This window comes from Phyllobates terribilis, unplaced genomic scaffold (assembly GCF_046119375.1).
Source record: "Phyllobates terribilis strain yellow unplaced genomic scaffold, ASM4611937v1 Scaffold_370__1_contigs__length_1879735, whole genome shotgun sequence".
Taxonomy (NCBI): domain Eukaryota; kingdom Metazoa; phylum Chordata; class Amphibia; order Anura; family Dendrobatidae; genus Phyllobates; species Phyllobates terribilis.
The window spans coordinates 597,646-614,408 of NW_027363130.1; the positions used below are offsets into that span (position 1 = coordinate 597,646).

The window sequence follows — 16,763 nt, forward strand, 5'->3', positions numbered from 1 at the left end:
GGAGCAAACAACGAAAATGCAAAAACGGAAAATCCCAGGGTTGCGAAAGGGTTAAAATCAACCAAATCTGACTGTATGCTGCTAACAAGCAAATGGAGCAGTAAAAATGGTGTATTATATTGCTTTCACCAAAATTATCAGGATTAAGAGCAATAAGAATATTAGCCCTGATATCTAGGACTATGGATATGAGTAACAGCAGCAGAAAGAACATGCAAAGGATCCTATTGTGTTGTATACGCTCTCCACAAACTCTGCCTGCCTAACTCCTGCTATCACCAGGATTAATATTCAGTAGCATTAGTCCTTAGAAGGACTGTTACTGTAGATTTGTAATGCTGTGGAATACCTCACTAAAACAACCGCCAATTCTCTCCCTAGCTCAGCAGCACCTCTCCCTACACTGTCTGATTCTGGAGTGACTGTGTCGAGCATAGAGGCGCCAGGTCTTATATAGACCCAATGACGCTATGCGGCCAGCCAATCACTGTGATGCCACAACCAACATGGCTGAGGCATTACCATGGCTGGCAGGCAATCTCTGCATGTTAACTGACTGTCTAAATGTCTAAACAGCACCAAACATGCAGGGAGAGGACTCAGGCTCCCGCCCGAGCATTCCAAATATGCTCACCGAGTACCAAGCATCTCGAGCACTGAGATGCTCGGGCGAGTACCAAATCACTAATCAACCTTACTTTCATGTTTTGATTCTAAAAAAAATTCTATGGAATTCAGTGTTGGCAAAATTTTAGAAATTGTTCTTGTGTTCAGTGAGATATTAAATAAAATTTATCAAAAGGGGTGTACTCATTTATGCTGAGCAATGTTTATTAAAATTGATGAAACACAGAGAACATAATTACAGTTTCTTTCCTGTTTGACTACTCATGTTTTACAAGATATGATTTATGTGCAAAAGATTTCCCACATTCTGAACATGAATACGGCTTCTCTCCTGTGTGACTTCTCTCGTGGCTCAAAAGACTTGATTTTTTTTGTAAAGCATTTCTCAAAGTCAACATGAATACGGCTTCTCTCCTGTGTGAATTCTCTGATGTACAAGAAGTTTTGATTCATCTCTAAAGCTTTTTCCACATCGTAAACAAGAAAACGGTTTCTCCCTGGTGTGAATTTTTTGATGTCTAACAAGATCTGATTTACTTCTAGAACATTTCCCACATTCTGAACACAAATATGGCTTCTCTCCTGTGTGAATTCTCTGGTGTATAATAAGATTCCATTTGACTGTAAAGCATTTCCCACATTCTGAACATGAATACGGCTTTTCTCCTGTGTGAATTCTTTGATGTTTAACAAGCACTGAATTATCTATAAAACATTTCTCACATTCTGAACATGAATATGACTTCTCTCCTGTGTGAATTCTCTGATGTATAATAAGACTCGCTTTATCTCTGAAGGACTTCTCACATTCTGAACATGAATATGGCTTCTCTCCTGTGTGACTTCTTTGATGTTTAACCAGCACTGAATTATCTATAAAACATCTCCCACATTCTGAACATGAATACGGCTTCTCTCCTGTGTGAATTCTCTGATGTCTAATAAGATTCCCTTTATCTTTAAAGCATTTTCCACATTCTGAACATGAATATGTCTTCTCTCCTGTATGAATTCTCTGATGTGTAATAAGATTCCCTTTATCTGTAAAGCATTTTCCACATTCTGAACATGAATACGGCTTCTCTCCTGTGTGAATTCTCTGATGTTTTATAAGACTCCCTTTATCTGTGAAGGACTTCCCACATTCTGAACATGAAAACGGCTTTTCTCCTGTGTGAATTCTCTCATGTATAACATATTTTGATTTACTTGTAAAGCATTTCCCACATTCTGAACAGGAGTATGGCTTCTCTCCTTTATGTTTTCTTTGTGTCTGAGCTGAGCTTTTAGTAAATTGCTTGTCACACTGAAGTCTTGTATCCACTGTGTCACCTGGAATAGTGGTAACAATGTGAGATTGCTCAGGAGAGGGTTCCTCATGATTAGGAGGATTATAAGAAAGTGAAGTGCTGTGAAGTCCAGGAGGTACAGGAAGGGTGATGAGGTTTTCTCCATTAGAGTGCTTCATGATATCTTCTTTTTTACAATTTAGTGATAAACCGTTATTCTCACAAAGATTTCCTATTAGGATGAAACATAGATTTGTGTTAAAGAAAAAAATCATATCCAAAGAGATTTCAGAATGTATTTTATGGATCTCACAATGAAGACCCTCGTCAGTGAAAGTACCGGTAATAAGGAAGACAACTACATGCCATAACATTAACACAATGATGGGTAAAGTGAAGGCGGCCGTACATCCAGGAGCAGTCGAGCTCCGGCCACCGTAATCATGTCCACAGCATGCATAAGAGCATAATAGGAAACCTCAGAAGACTGCAATAGTGCTGAAGGTACATTAACTCCTAAAGGACCAAGATACTTTGCTCGTTATGTGGGTTAATGACCCGGCCTCATTTTACAATTCTGACCAGCATCACTTTATGTGGTAATTCAACGTATCCCACTGATTCTGAGACTGTTTTTTTTGTGACAGATTGCACTTTATGTTAGTGGTAAATTTTGGTCGTTACTATTTGCCTTTAATTATGAAAATATAAAAATAAATTAGCAAAAAAAAATTTGAGTATTTTGTAATTTTCAACCTGTGAATTTTTATGCCCTTAAGCCAGAGAGTTATATCACACAAAATAGTTAATAAATAACATTTTCCACATATCTACTTTACATCAGCATCATTGATGAAACTTGTTAGGAAGTTAGAAGAGTTAAAAGTTCATCAGCAATTTCTCATTTTTTCCAACAAAATTTACAAAACCATATTTTTTTAGGGAAAACATCACATTTAAAGTGACTGAGGGTCCTGTGATAGAAAATACCCAAAAGTGACACCATTTTAAAAACTGCACCCCTCACAGTCCTCAAAACCACATTCAAGAAGTTTATTAACCCTTTAGGGGCTTCACAGGAAATAAAGCAATGTGGAAGGGAAAAAAATTTCCCCAAAAAACGTTATTTTGGCCACAAATTAATCATTTTCACAAATACATTATCTAGGGGTGTAGTGAGCGTTTTGACGCCATATGTGTTGCACAAAATGTTATACCATTGAACGGAGAAGAGACAAAAAATTAATTTTTACCACTATAATGTTGTTTTAGGCCCAGATTTTACATATTCACAAAGGTAAATGGGTAAAAATGACCACATAATTTGTTACACAATTTCTGCTGAACTATATGTGGCTGTACAGTACTGCTTAGCCACATGGCGAGACTCGGGAGGGAAGGAGCGTTATTATTATTACTTATTTATATAGCGCCATTGATTCCATGGTGCTGTACATGAGAAGGGGTTACATGCCAAATACAGATATCACTTACAGTAAACAAACTAACAATGATAGACGGGTACAGAGGGAAAAGGACCCTGCCCTTGTGGGCTTACATTCTACAGGAGCGGGGAAGGAGACAGTAGGTTGGGGGGGTTGCAATAGCTCCGGTGTTGTTGAGGTGGCAGCAAGCAAGGTCATGGCAGGCTGGAAGCTTGTTTGAAGAGATGGGTTTTCAGGTTCCGTCTGAAGGATCCAAATATGGCGGATAATAAGACGTGTTGAGGCACAGACTTCCATAGGATGGGGGATATTCAGGAGAAATCTTGGAGGCGATTTGGCGAGGAACGAATAAGTGTGGAGAAGAGAAGGAGGTGTTGAAAGGACCGGAGATTACGTAAGTGAATGTATCGGGAGATTAGTTCAGAGATGTACGGAGGAGAGAGGTTATGGATGGCTTTGTAGGTCAGTGTTAGTAGCTTGAACTGGATACGTTGGGCAATTGGGAGCCAGTGAAGGGATTTGCAAAGGGGGTAGCAGAGGAGTAGCGAGGCGAGAGATGGACCAGTCGCGCAGCAGAGTTAAGGATGGACCAGAGGGGTGTGAGAGTGTTAGCAGGTAGGCCACAGAGGAGGATGTTACAGTAGTCGAGGCGGGAGATGATGAGGGAATGCACAAGCAGTTTAGTAGATTGAGGGTTGAGGAAAGGACGAATTCTGGAAATATTTTTGAGCTGGAGGCGACAGGAGGTGGCGAGAGCTTGGATGTGAGGTTTGAAGGACAGGGTTACTCCGAGGCAGCGGATTGTCAGTACAGGGGATGCGTGATGTACTTTATTGTGATAGAAAGATCAAGTGGGAAAGATATGCGAGTTGGGGGAAAGATGAGGAGTTCAGTTTTGTGCACATTGAGCTTGAGGAAGCGAGAGGAGAAGAAGGAGGATATGGCTGATAGACACGCTGGGATTCTGGACAGCAGAGAGGTAGATCTGGGTGTCATCAGCATACAGATGGTACTGGAAGCCATGGGATTTTATGAGCTGTCCCAGGCCAAGGGTATAGATTGAGAAAAGAGGGGGAGGGGTGAGGATGTAGTTTGTGAGTGGGAGACGCTAAATGTGCTGTTAGAAAGGTATGAGGAGATCCAAGACAGAGCAAGGTCTTTGACGCCAAAGGAAGAGAGGATCTGTAGTAGGAGGCAGTGGTCAACTGTATCGAAAGCAGAGGACAGGTTAAGAAGAAGTAGTACAGAGAATTGTCTGTTAGCTTTGGCTGTAAGTCATTGGTGATTTTGGTAAAGGCAGTTTCGGTGGAATGGTGGGGGCGGAAGCAGGATTGTCGGTTGTCGAAGAGAGAATTAGATGAGAAGTGGGAGCAAAGTTTAGCGTGAACATGTTGCTCAAGAAGTTTGGAGGCAAATGGGAGGAGCGAAATGGGGCTATAGCTGGACAAGGCAGTTGGGTCGAGGGATGGCTTTTTGAGGATGGGTGTGATTGTGGCATGTTTGAAGGCAGCGGGGAAGGTAATTGAAGTTAGTGATAGGTTGAAGAGATGGGTTAGGGATGGGGTCGAGTGCACAAGTGGTGAGGTGTGATTTGGAGAGGAGACGAGTAAGGTCTCTTTCCGTGATGTTGGGAAGGGAGGTTATGGGGGAAGAGCAATGGTGTGGAAAACAAAGGGATTGTGGTGGTTGGGCAGTAAAGACTTGCCCTGTTTGGTCAATCTTGTTTTTGAAGTGTGTGGCAAACTCCTCAGCAGAGATGACAGAGGTCGGAGGGGGAAGTGGAGGGCAGAGGAGAGAGTTAAAAGTGTTGAATAACTATTTGGGGTTGTAGGACAGGGAAAATATGAGGGTTGTGAAGTAGGCCTGTTTAGCAGAGGTGAGTGCTGATTTGAATGCGAGTGTTGCTACGCTGTTTAGTGAGGTTTTTATGCCAGGTTTGCCTATTGACTCGTCGTGCTTTGCCATGCATAAGAGGCAACCGAGTCAATAGCTGATGCGAGAGTGGCATTGTAGAAAGCAGTGGCGCTGTTTGTGTTGTGGAGTGAAGATATGGATGTCAGTGGTAGAATAGAGTCAGAGAGTTTGTGAGTGTCTAGATGTACAAGGTTTCTAAGGGGGTGTGCTAGTTGCTGGACATGGGTGACAGGTGACGAGGACAGGGATGAGAAAGTGAGTAGATGATGGTCAGATAGGGGAAGGGGGGAGGTTGTGAGGTTAGATAGGGAGCAGAGTCGGATGAAGATGAGGTCTAGGGTGTGTCCGTCTGTGTGGGTGGCTGAGGAGGACCACTGAGTAAGTCCAAAGGATGAAGTAAGTGACAGGAGTTTGGGTGCTGTTGACTGGCATGTGTCAGTGGGGATGTTGAAATCGCCCATGATGATTGTGTGAATGTCAGCAGAGAGAAAGTAAAGAAGACAGGTGGCGAATTGGTCAATAAAGGCAGTGACCGAGCCTAGCGGTCGATATATGACAGCCACTTGGAGGTTGGAGGGAGAGTAGATGAGGACAGAGTGGACTTCAAAAGAAGGGAGAATAAGGGAGGGTAGAGGGGGAGTAGGGCCAAAGGTGCAGATGTTATAAAGGAGAAGACCCACTCCTCCACCATGTCTGTCACCAGGGCGAGGAGTGCGGGTGAAGTGCAAGCCATCGTAACACAGCGCAGCAGGGGAGGCAGTGTCGGAAGGTGTCGGGTAGAGGGGGAATAGGGCCAAAGGTGCAGTTGTTAGAAAGGAGAAGACCCACTCCTCCACCATGTCTGTCACCAGGGAGAGGAGTGCGGGTGAAGTGCAAGCCACCGTAACACAGCGCAGCAGAGGAGGCAGTGTCGGAAGGTGTCAGCCATGTCTCTGTGATGCCCAGGAAGGAGACTGCGAAAGGTAAAGAGGTCGTGGACAAAATGGAGCTTGTTGCAGACAGAGCGGGCATTCCAGGGTGCTACAGAGAGAGGGAGCAGGGGGGTGGGCATCATGGGCACGGGTTTTACATAAAAGAGGTTGTGGTAGTTTGCAGTTGGTTTGAAGCGATAGGTGGGGGAATTGGTCGAAGGTACAAGCTGTGGGGGTCCAGGATTGGGAGATATGTCGCCAGCAGTGAGGAGAAGTAGAGAGAGGGAGAGCAGGTGGGAGAAGGAGAGTGTCCGGCTTGTGTTATGTTTTGGTAGGATAGACCTGAGGTTGAGGAGCAGGTCTGTAGATGAGGTCAGGTGGGGAGGTAAGAGGGAAGGAGAGATGATGATTTGGTTAGAGGGTGCTGGGGTTTGGGGATAGCGAAGCACAGTTAGGATTAGTGGGGCAAAAACAGTAAGGGTGTATGTTAGTATAATGAATGTTAAGTGTGAATGAGAAAGAGAATCTAAGTACAATTAGTAAATAGTTATTCGTACATTCTGGTCACTTCTGTCCCATTTCTGGCATATTTCATTTTTAGACCCTTAAAAAGCGACCCTTTAGAAACCAGACTCGTCTGTGCCAGACTTGGCTCACTTGATTTATGGAGCTCTGAACAGCACATGAGATGGCTCAGGTGTGCAGGAGCCGCAGGAAGACTGCTCACAAAAGCATGGGTGGAAGGGGGAGTAATTAGGACACAGAGGCTAAATGTATTCAGGAAATAGACAGTCAAGGACCAGTGTGTTTTGGGATCAAAGGATTGAGGTGATGAACGTGCAGATGGGATCAAACATACCAAGGACAGATAGAATGAAATTAGCAGGGATCAGTGGATACACAGCAGATATTGGATGCAGGGAACATACCGGGAGACAGATAGATACAGTTTGGAAAAGACGGTCAGATATGCAGCGTGGGGCAGCATATAGCGAGCGCTACTTGACTCTTGGAGAACAAATTTTTTTAGAATAGTTTGCGGACTCCATATAAGGAGCCCCTAAGTGCAGAAGAGCAGAATCCCCCCTCAAGTGATCCCGTTTTGGAAATTACACCTATCTGAGAATTTATCTACAGGTATAGTGATTGATTTGACTCCATCAATGTTTTTCAGAAACGAGCAGCAGTGGATGTTGCAAAGTGAAAATGCAAATATTCCATTATAGTGCCTGTGAAGACCCGGGGTCTTCCATGGGCGAAATGCTACTCAGACAACACAGGGTGAGGGTAAAACAGCGTGGCAATACTTTACTGAACCACAAAGAGGACAATAAACACACAGAACAGTCCCAGCAAATACCTAAGATGGTACAACATTACACAGTCTCACCATTCCACTCCGCCCGCCTGGGATAGAACAGCTGCGACTTTGGAAACTTCCAGGGCCAACTACCTCAACCAGTGGCTTCTCGCTTATGGCGGGTCCCCACAGAGAGAAGGTAGCGGTAAGCTTAGGAAGCTAGTAGTCCATCAAGGTACAAGGCCAGTTGACCTGAGGGTCCCAACCTGGCTTTTCCAAGAGTTTCTATGGGGCCAGATGACCAGTGGGTCCCAATCTGGCTTCTTTGAATGTCTCCATGGGTTCCAGGCGACCAGTGGGTCCCTCCCGGCAACTCCAAACAACATATCCATGGGGCCAAGTGACTTCATCATCCCAACCTGGTCTCCCCAAATGTATCCTTGTTCTCTGATTGTCAATGGAGCAGAGATCCGTATCTTTCCATTCAGGGATGATACCCTTATGCCGGAGTCATGTAGAATCCAAATCTGTGTCTCTTTGAATGGAATTGACATGCTACCCATCTACTGTCCTGAAGGATGTCTCTCATTCTCCTTTCTGATTCTCTGCTTCAAGACTAACTACTACAGAAGCACATGTCCCTTAAAAATAGCTACAGTTGTCTGTGCAAGTACACATTCACAGGTAAGGTGTTACGGAGGGCATTGTTTGAGCTAATCAATTTACATAGTTGGTATCACAGGGGGGGTCTTGTAAATAAACATCTAGTTGCCTTTTAGTGCAACATGTCTTTAGCATAGTAAACATCCTTGTTTCCAAACAAATAGAAGTTAATATTCAGGGTTATACAAATACTGGTCTGTTCTTATTGACCAGGCACATAAATACACAAACATTTACAAGTCAACACCAAGATAATAGTGTATTCATTTATATATTTTACTCACTTATATCGCGCCATATACAGACATTATGGGCACTGTCCCCATTGGGGCTCATAATATAAATTCCCTATCAGGATGTCTTTGGAATGTGGGAGGAAACCGGAGAACCTATAGGAAACCCAAGCAAACACGGGGAGAACATACAAACTATTTGCAGATGTTGTCCTTGGTGGGATTTGACCCCAGGGCCCCAGCGCTGCAAGGCTGCAGTGCTAACCACTGAGCCACTGTGACTTAACAAATCTAATCATCTGGCTAATTAAAATTTTAAGCTGTATCGTCACAGCGCCCATACGATGTAGTGCCCAGTACACAGTAGCGCCCGGTATATTGCAGTGCCTAGTACATTATGCTCAGCTTGTGCTTCTGGAGACACGCACCCTGTAAATTAAGTGGGCTCTCCTTGCTACAATAATGCCAAACATGTGGACGCTAACTTGTGGTTTAAGCATACTGTGGGACACAGGAAGAGAGGATATTTAGATGAGCAGATCTTGCTGGATTTCATTAGGTGGGAGCCACGTCACATAATGTGGACACCTTATGTTTTTGTTAATATGATGAACCAGAGTGGGGACTTGTTTTTCGTGGGTTGAGTAGAAGCTTTTATTGGTGGCATTCTGGGGTACAAAACATTTTAGATCACATTTATCCTGCGCTCTACGCTGAGCACTTACATCAAGGTTTCCATCTAAATCTACAAAATACGTGATTCAGATGACACCCCCAAGGGATCCATTCACTATAATGTGGCAGCAGAGTTACTCTGGACACCGTCAGGCCTCTGTTCAGCTGTGTCCATCTTTTCAGAGATGCACAAAACTGTGCTAACGGCTCTTTTACGCACACTGAAAAGACGGAGAATGCCAAATCCAGGTCAGACAGGGTCCACAATGCCTCCATCTGCCTCATTACAGGGAATCTTCTGCCAAAGGTTCTGTCTGGATCACAAGCTCAGTCATTTATATGGCAGCACGGGACTTGTGTAATAAAAATATGGAAGTAATATTAGAAGTCACATAATTAGGAAAATTAAGAATTTGATTCCTAAATCATCAAAAACAGGTGTGGAGGCGGCCCCGTTAGTCATCTGTGCGCATCCGGACTCTACAGGAGCAGCCGCGTCATCACCGGACTCTTCTGTTGTGATGTGGACAGAGGATAAAGCTTCACTGCACCGGAGACTCCACACGATATCACACACCGGTCATCATCATCATCACACGCCGGACATCATCATCATCACACGCCGCTAATCATAGTCACATGCCAATCATCATCGTCATACGCCAGTCATCATCATCACACGCCGGTCATTATTACATACCTGTGGAAACATCTACCGGAATCTCCTCCTTCCCGTCACTCACACACAGCTGATCCCTCCTCGTCATCGCTTCTTTTTCTGTTTCATTCTTCACTTTATTCTTAGTCGGATCTTCCTCCTGATATATCAGATGTAACAATCAGCACAATACAAGAAACCACCAAAATCTGTGACATCTATGACCTCAGTACCAGAAATGTCCCCCATATACAGATCCGGTACAGGGCTCAGCACCGTCTACCTGATGACTCTCCGGGATGTTGTGATTCTCCTCTGGACAGTCCTGGGAATATAGAGGACGGGGACATCTCTCTGGTGGATTTCTTTTCATGAGTCCATCTGTAGGAAACACACAGTGATTATTATTATTATTATTATAGCGCCATTTATTCCATGGCGCTTTACATGTGAAATGGGGTATACATAGCAAAAACAAGTACAATAATCTTGAACACAATGTGACAGCGACTGGTACAGGAGGAGCGAGGACCCTGCCCGCGAGGGCTCACAATCTACAAGGGATGGGTGAGGATACAGTAGGTGAGGGTAGAGCTGGTCATGCAGCGCTATTTGTGGAGTGGTGGTTACTGCAGGTTGTAGGCTTGTTGGAAGAGGTGGGTCTTCAGGCTCCTTTTGAAGGTTTCCATGGTCGACAAGAGTCTGATGTGTTGGGGTAGAGAGTTCCAGAGTAGGGGGGGATGCACGGGAGAAATCTTGTATGCGATTGTGGGAGGAAGAGATAAGAGGGGAGTAGAGAAGGAGATCTTGTGAGGATCGGAGGTTGCGTGCGGGTATGTAACGGGAGACTAGGTCAGAGATATATGGAGGAGACAGGTTGTGGATGGCTTTGTATGTCATGGTTAGGGTTTTGAACTGGAGTCTCTGAGCAATGGGGAGCCAGTGAAGAGATTGACAGAGAGGAGAGGCCGGGGAATAGCGGGGGGGCAGGTGAATTAGTCGGGCAGCAGAGTTTAGGATAGATTGGAGGGGTGCGAGAGTGTTAGAGGGAAGGCCACAGAGCAAGAGGTTGCAGTAGTCGAGGCGGGAGATGATGAGAGCGTGCACTAGTGTTTTTGCAGATTCATGGTTGAGGAATGTGCGGATCCAGGAGATATTCTTGAGTTGGAGTCGGCAGGAAGTGGAAAGGGCTTGGATATGTGGTTTGAAGGAGAGATCAGAGTCCAGGGTTACTCCAAGGCAGCGAGCTTAGGGGACTGGGGAGAGTGGACAGCCATTGACATTGATAGATAGGTCAGTTGGGGGGGGGGGGGTGAATGGGATGGCGGAAAGATGATGAATTCAGTGATGGAATAGATTGTGTCATGTGATGAGATGACGGGAGTAGTAGTAGGTGACCAGAGAACAGATATGACAGTCTCCCCTTCTCACCCTGCTGATTGGTCCATGAATCCATCATCTCTTCTTCTTCATCGATAACCTCAATCTTATTATCAATCAGATCTTCACCCTAAAAATAAAAATGTAAGATGGGCTCAGGTCCCATCACTTCATGGTCAGATGTTGTGGGGACTTCAGTGTCATCTACCTGATGATCCTCCGGGATGCTGTGATTCTCCTCTGGACAGTCCTGGGGATACAGAGGACGGGGACATCTCTCTGGTGGATTTCTCCTCCTGGATCCATCTGTGGAGACACAGAGACTGAATACATGACCTGCCGTGTATCTGTCTATATATGAGACTCGTCTCTCAGAACCAGTAATTCTAGGTTTATGCATCAGGGAATAAATTACATTGTTGTGGTCCTCACCCCCGGTACAGAGGTCCCAGCACATTGTGGCCTCAAGTATGAAGTGATAATCAGCGAGGCCAAAGCCTAATGCTCTCGGAGGATGAGGACCCTGAGGAGAGGGACAGAGAAGACCCTCGTCAGTCAGATGGAGAAGCCGTACTAAAAAACACAACTTCTCCAAGTCTCGTCTCCACCAGGGACGGAACCACAGAGGAGCTGGAGAAAGCTCCACATTTCCATCTATCGGTTTCTTCTCTCCTAATTTACTGTATGGAGATTGAGGGAAGGACGGTGACCATTTACCAGGGATTGTATTTTGAGAGCCAAAAAGATACGAGTTAATGCGTTTTTAGTCCTTTTTAAATAGACATAAATCTCCACATCCGCCTCGATATAAATACTAAAATAGGCAGCAAGTGCTGAAAAGTTCTGCGGTTGTCTCTGAAGGAGGAAAAAAGGGCACATGTACGGCTGACGGATGAAGTCACAGAAACCAGAAGGACGGTGTTGTGGGGAGCACCCGGTACGCAGCGGTTAGTACCTATCAATGTGTAGAAAGGACAACTAGAGAGCCGGCACCGGGGTCATGGGCGCTTACTGATGCACACGGGGAGCCAAGGAGAGATTGTCTGGTCCGATGCCACAGAATCTGTTTAACCCAAAAAATATATTCAAAAAACAAAAAAACAAGTTTGGAATCGCTGTACCTGTTCTGACCTGGAAAATCGTCACAAGGTCGTTCTTACCGCCCAATAAATGCAGAGAAACAAAAAACAAAATATAAATGTGGAATTGCGTTTTTTTTTTTTTTTCACTAACTGTCTCACCGCAGCTGGATTTTTTTTTTCCTGATTTCAGCACATTATATGGTAAAATGCACAATGTGTCCTGCGAAAAAAACACAAAACCCCAAACATCTGTGGATAGAAAATAAAAATGTTCTGGCTTATGGAAGAAGAGGAAAAAAAAATGAAAAAAATGGAAATTTTCCCCAACAGGATGGGGTTGAAACAATGCTATTGACTCCTATGATTGCTGCCTCCTGTAGGTGGCGCTAGAGACCCCGTTCTCTGCATATCTTATTTCCCATGGGGCATTGCACGGCCTATAACTCTCCGTACTCAGAATCGCCGCTCTCCTCCAGGAGACACATTACCCCTATAGAGAGGAGTGCGCGGTGATCCGACCTTCTCCTCCAATACGGAAAGTTCTGTGCTTCTCCTCCTGCAGAGCGAGTGGTGAATAGACACGGGGGCTGGAGAACTGCTGGAGCCTCCATGTCAGGCTCTGGTGGGTGATCGGCTCCACCACGCTCCATCTTTATCTCAGGACTCGTGTTTCGGGGTCTGAGGGACGGTCCGATGCCGATATTTATCCAGGACTTTGTGCTCAGTACGGAGAAAGTGATTTGTCACAAAGAAGAAGAATGAACGGAGGAAACCAAGGAAGGTCACACAAGTGTCAGCCAAGAGGGAGGAGAAGGACGCCCGACCACGACTGATGACGACATTGAGCCTGAACCGATTCTGAGGGACGGACGAGCGACAGCGGATTAGGGGGGAAATCATCAGTAAATTAACCCCGACTCTGCTGAGTAACAATCCACGACAGACTCAGGTACCGAAAGATCTCACAGGAGAGAACGGACAGAAGCGCTGGGACATCTGCAGACAAAATGTGACCGATGCTCTAAGGAAGGTGAAAGATTCTGAAAGAAGCCGCCGAGGACGAAGACTCAAGACTGATGAAGACGACAGCGGAGAAACCGCGACTCACAGATCAGAAGAGAATAATCAGGGAATGAAAGCTGTGAGAAAATGTAGAGAAAACCAGAGCAAGTCTGGAGAAAACTCATCTACTATAGGACGAGGCCGAGAGACGTCATCACATCCACCGGAGCCAACAAGAGTCTCCTCTCACCTGGTGATGTCAGAGGCCGGAGCTCCTCCATCATCACCTCCTGGTACCGATCCTGGTGTCCTTCTAGATACTCCCACTCCTCCATGGAGAGATAGACAGCGACGTCCTGACACCTTATAGGAACCTGACAACAACGACACCGCCATTACCCAGAATCCTCCAGTGCCGTCCTGTATAATGTCCCAGCAGTCAGATCTCCGGTCACCACCCAGAATCCTCCAGTGCTGTCCTGTATAATGTCCCAGCAGTCACCTCTCCGCTCATCACCCAGAATCCTCCAGTGCTGTCCTGTATAATGTCCCAGCAGTCACCTCTCCAGTCATCACCCAGAATCCTCCAGTGCTGTCCTGTATAATGTCCCAGCAGCCACCTCTCCGGTCATCACCCAGAATCCTCCAGTGCTGTCCTGTATAATGTCCCAGCAGTCACCTCTCCGCTCATCACCCAGAATCCTTCAGTGCTGTCCTGTATAATGTCCCAGCAGTCACCTCTCCAGTCATCACCCAGAATCCTCCAGTGCCGTCCTGTATAATGTCCCAGCAGTCACCTCTCCGCTCATCACCCAGAATCCTCCAGTGCTGTCCTGTATAATGTCCCAGCAGTCACCTCTCCAGTCATCACCCAGAATCCTCCAGTGCCGTCCTGTATAATGTCCTAGCAGTCACACCTCCGCTCATCAACTAGAATCCTCCAGTGCCGTCCTGTATAATGTCCCAGCAGTCACCTCTCCGCTCATCACCCAGAATCCTTCAGTGCTGTCCTGTATAATGTCCCAGCAGTCACATCTCCAGTCATCACCCAGAATCCTCCAGTGCCATCCTGTATAATGTCCCAGCAGTCACCTCTCCGCTCATCACCCAGAATCCTCCAGTGCAGTCCTGAATAATGTCCCAGCAGTCACCTCTCTGGTCATCACCCAGAATCCTCCAGTGCTGTCCTGAATAATGTCCCAGCAGTCACCTCTCCGGTCATCACCCAGAATCCTCCAGTGCTGTCCTGAATAATGTCCCAGCAGTCAGCTCTCCGGTCATCACCCAGAATCCTCCAGTGCTGTCCTGTATAATATCCCAGCAGTCACCTCTCCACTCATCACCCAGAATCCTCCAGTGCTATCCTGTATAATGTCCCAGCAGTCACCTCTCCGGACATCACCCAGAATCCTCCAGTGCTGTCCTGTATAATGTCCCAGTAGTCACCTCTCCGGTCATCACCCAGAATCCTCCAGTGCTCTCCTGTATAATGTCTCAGCAGTCACCTCTCCGGTCATCACCCAGAATCCTCCAGTGCTGTCCTGTATAATATCCCAGCAGTCACCTCTCCGGTCATCACCAAGAATCCTCCAGTGCTGTCCTGTGTAATGTCCTAGCTGTCACCTCTTCGGTCATCACCCAGAATCCTCCAGTGCTGTCCTGTATAATGTCCTAGCAGTCACCTCTTCGGTCATCACCCAGAATCCTCCAGTGCTGTCCTGTATAATATCCCAGCAGTCACCTCTCCGGTCATCACCCAGAATCCTCCAGTGCTGTCCTGTATAATGTTCCAGCAGTCACCTCTCCGGTCATCACCCAGAATCCTCCAGTGCTATGTTGTATAATATCCCAGCAGTCACCTCTCCGGTTATCACCCAGAATCCTCCAATGCTGTCCTGTATAATATCCCAGCAGTCATCTCTCCGGTCATCACCCAGAATCCTCCAGTGCTGTCCTGTATAATGTTCCAGCAGTCACCTCTCCGCTCATCACCCAGAATCCTCCAGTGCTGTCCTGTATAATATCCCAGCAGTCACCTCTCCGGTCATCACCCAGAATCCTCCAGTGCTGTCCTGTATAATGTCCCTGCAGTCACGTCTCTGCTCATCACCCAGAATCCTCCAGTGCTGTCCTGTATAATGTCCCAGCAGTCACCTCTCTGCTCATCACCCAGAATCCTCCAGTGCTGTCCTGTATAATGTCCCAGCAGTCACCTCTCCGCTCAGCAGCTCAGTCATCTTGTTGCTGAGCTCTAGGATCTTCTTCTTCATCTCATGTATCGGGGGGTGCGGGGGAGGCTCTGTGATGGGGCCCGGGCTCCGCCCTCCTGACTCCTGGAGATGGATGATGGGAGTCACACCCTCCCCCGGTGTCTTCCTCACTATTGTGTAATCCTGTGTATGGAGAGAGACACTTAGGGAGAAGAATTCCTTCCCGACTCCAGATCTGACAATCAGTAGAAATCCCGGGATCAATAACCGTCTCCAGTAATCTGGGGCCATAACCTGGAATATTATTACACTCAGGACAGACATCCAGGCCCCTCTACAGCTCTTATAGGGAATCCCCATGACAACTCCTCCTGGCAGAGAGCTGCACACAATCACTGCTCTTACAGTAAAGAATCCTTCTCTTCCTCTTCTGGATTTCCTCTTCCTGATGTCGGACTTGTTACATAACACAATAAAGCTGATAGAAATGTAGAGGAGTTACCTCTCCGCTCAGCAGGGAGACGATCTCCAGGGTGAAGTGTAATAATCTTCTGGTGGTCTCATCCTCGTCCATCCTCGGGGGGTCATTCAGGAGAAGGAGGGATGAGCACTGGATCAGCTGGAGGGATCTCGTCCTGCCGGCGTCTTCATGATAAAGGAGAAGATGGAGATCACAGGGGACGATATAACGACAATCACTGAATTCTGCTCCAAATATCCGACATTTATCAGGAAGAATCTGGAGGAAAAGCCACAAACTCCACCGAGGCCTCCTCCACCGACCTGACCGCTCATTATCAGCCTCGTAGGAGGTCGGTCACCGTAGTAACTACACCTCCAGCGGAGGATGGTCACTGTGGTAACTACACCTCCAGCGGGGGACGGTCACCGTGGTAACTAAACCTCCAGGGGAGGACGGTCACCGTGGTATCTAAACCTCCAGGGGAGGACGGTCACCGTGGTATCTAACCCTCCAGGGGAGGACGGTCACCGTGGTATCTAACCCTCCAGGGGAGGACAGCCATCGTGGGAACTAAACCTCCAGGGGAGGACGGTCACCGTGGTAACTAAACCTCCAAGGGAGGACGGTCACCGTGGTAACTAAACCTCCAGCAGAGGACGGTCACCGTGGTAACTAAACCTCCAGCAGAGGACGGTCACCGTGGAAACTACACCACCAGCAGAGGACTGTCACCATGGTAACTACACCGCCAACAGGGGACGGTCACAGTGGTAACTACACCTCCAGCGGACGGTCACCGTGGTAACTACACCTCCAGCGGGGGACGGTCACCGTGGTAACTCCACCTCCAGCGGGGGACGGTCACCGTGGTAACTACACCTCCAGCGGGGGGACGGTCACCGTGGTAACTA

The 16,763-nt window shown here is 46.7% G+C and overlaps 1 pseudogene; it reads right to left on the minus strand.

Moving 5' to 3' along the window:
- Positions 1-828: 828 nt before the first annotated feature.
- On the minus strand, positions 829-16,184 carry LOC141223139 (uncharacterized; annotated as a pseudogene).
- Between the last annotated feature and the right edge of the window lie 579 nt (positions 16,185-16,763).